Here is a 2,242-nt window from a genome sequence, read left to right on the forward strand (position 1 = left end):
TAAATATTTCAAATTATATCTTTAGCTACACACACAAAAAATGGCCAAAGCCAAATGTTACAGGAAAGAATTATTTAATATTATAAAACTCTACAAATTATTAGAACACAAACTTTCAAATTAGATAAGTAGGTAAGAACAACAGTAGAAGAAATGTTAAAGTTATGCAGTATGTACATTAATTTTAATATTTAATACATTTCCATCTAGAAAGTCCATGTTTCACTGTCACTGTCCCTCCAGGGATAATACTATATTCCTTAAACAAGAAATGTTAATGATATATCATTTCCACAATTCATGAAGAAAACAAAATAAGCATTTATTTTGATAATAAATTATAAATAAAATTGTATCATTTTATTTTGATACAAAATAAGCATTTCTGAATGTTATTTCAAATCTAAGTAACTGTAATTCATATGTACAAAATTCAATGTATAATGTAAAAATTGCTTTGAAAGCTTGTTAAGTAGGTAATTTCACATGGTTCTCTGGGAATCAGTTTGTCAGCATTTGCAAAGGAAAGCATTTGAAGAATCAAGTGTTGGTCTGTGGTACAGGAAAGGTAGGAGATGGGTCTGAAGAGGGAAGCAGGGGCCAAACTGCTGTGAGCCTGAATGTCAGAAGAGTTTGATACTGTTATGGACAGATAAGAAAGTCACTTATCTGGTGAAGGATGCTGGCGAAAGAAAAGGGGTAGTGATCAGATTTGCATTTTAGGATTCCTGTAGCAGCTCTGTACACTGCACACTGAACTGTGACTGTGATATCACAACATTCTAGTTCCCACAAGCACCTGAATCAATGAGACTGAATCAATGAAGAGTTTTTATGTTACAACTCAAAAAGCTGGCTGGGGATGAATTGCCCAAATTACCATGCCAACAAAAGAGAGCAGCCACTCTGAACTATGATCTATATCCCAGTTTGCAGATAGAGTCTCTTAATTCAATTTCTAAATATCCGTAAGCAGGTGCAAAATTCTAAAAGCTTCCTAAAGTTAGCTGGTTTCAAAAATTACACTAGATTTGCTACTGAAGTTTAAAGTTAAGCTTTCCTACAGATTGAGTTTGCTTGATATATCTTAATTTTTCTTTACTGTCTCATATTAACACTGGCAAAGTAAAGATAATATTTGCTTCATTATTGTTGCAGTGTCCTTTCTGAAGTTCAAAGTACTTGTGTCAAGCTGGCTGGGAATTGGGGGTGTGGTGGGGTGGAATACCGTAAGCAACTCACAGACTAGAACACTATTCAGATTAAATTCAAGACCTTCTCTTAACAGTTTTCATCCTTTTACCAATAGGGCAGATTTTGTAGCAGAGACTTTGGAGTATAAGTTCAAATACGAGTTCTATCATACATCAGTTCTGTGATTTTAAGTAAATTACTACACTTATCTGAGCCTGAGGATGGGGAATAAAAGAGGAATAATGCCTTGTCCTTTACAAAGTGCCTTTACTTTCTGAATACTTCCTTCCCTGAGAGTAAAGGGACCTATAACCTTAGAAGGTAGGGACAAGTCCCTTTGTCCTTCTTTCTTCCACTTTCACCGTAGTGCCACTGGCTCCACATTTCAAAGGACTCTTGCCTGCTCTGTTAGAATCCCACTGGCTGATGAAATCACCAGCCAGGAAATTTCCTGGGATGCAAACCAAAAGTGTTATCAATACTGATAAACTCTCCTGGGCTTGTCCATGGCTCCCAATATTACAGAAAATACAGGACAAAAACAGTCTCACCACAGGCATAAAACTCCAGTGAAAAACTGCCACCTTAAAAAAATTAATCTCTTTACAGCCTAAATGTTGGCACAGGGTTTTCTCTAGAGGCAACTGTATTCAAGGAATATATACTATGTCCATTTATTAAATGAAATGTTATCTTTAATGCAACAAGAATCTTTTTGTCCTATGTAAAAATCTTAGAACTTGCCTACTATAATCTCCACTGAACAAATGGAAAGTAATGTGCCACAAACTTATGAAACCAGTATGCTTTATCAAAGAGCAACAAACGTACAACTCAGTTTTCACCCTGAAGAAACAAGCGGATTACGCCAAATTAGTCCAGACAGCTCTCTCTTCTAAGATTTTATTCTCTTAAAATGTCAGGTAACAAAGCAGACTAGAGGACTGGAAGGATACTCTGGCATACCCTAGGAAAGTGTAAAACTTATACTCATCTCCAAACAGTACCACATAAGCAATGCTTCTTTAAAAAACAAAAAACAAAAAAT

At 35.4% G+C, this 2,242-nt stretch overlaps 1 protein-coding gene across 1 annotated transcript in view; it reads right to left on the minus strand.

The window, feature by feature from the left end:
* Window positions 1–2,242, minus strand: part of USP34 (ubiquitin specific peptidase 34) — a 241,399-nt gene that overhangs the window by 110,214 nt on the left and 128,943 nt on the right.

Source organism: Bison bison, unplaced genomic scaffold, assembly GCF_000754665.1.
Source record: "Bison bison bison isolate TAMUID 2011002044 unplaced genomic scaffold, Bison_UMD1.0 scf7180017864489, whole genome shotgun sequence".
Lineage (NCBI taxonomy): Eukaryota > Metazoa > Chordata > Mammalia > Artiodactyla > Bovidae > Bison > Bison bison.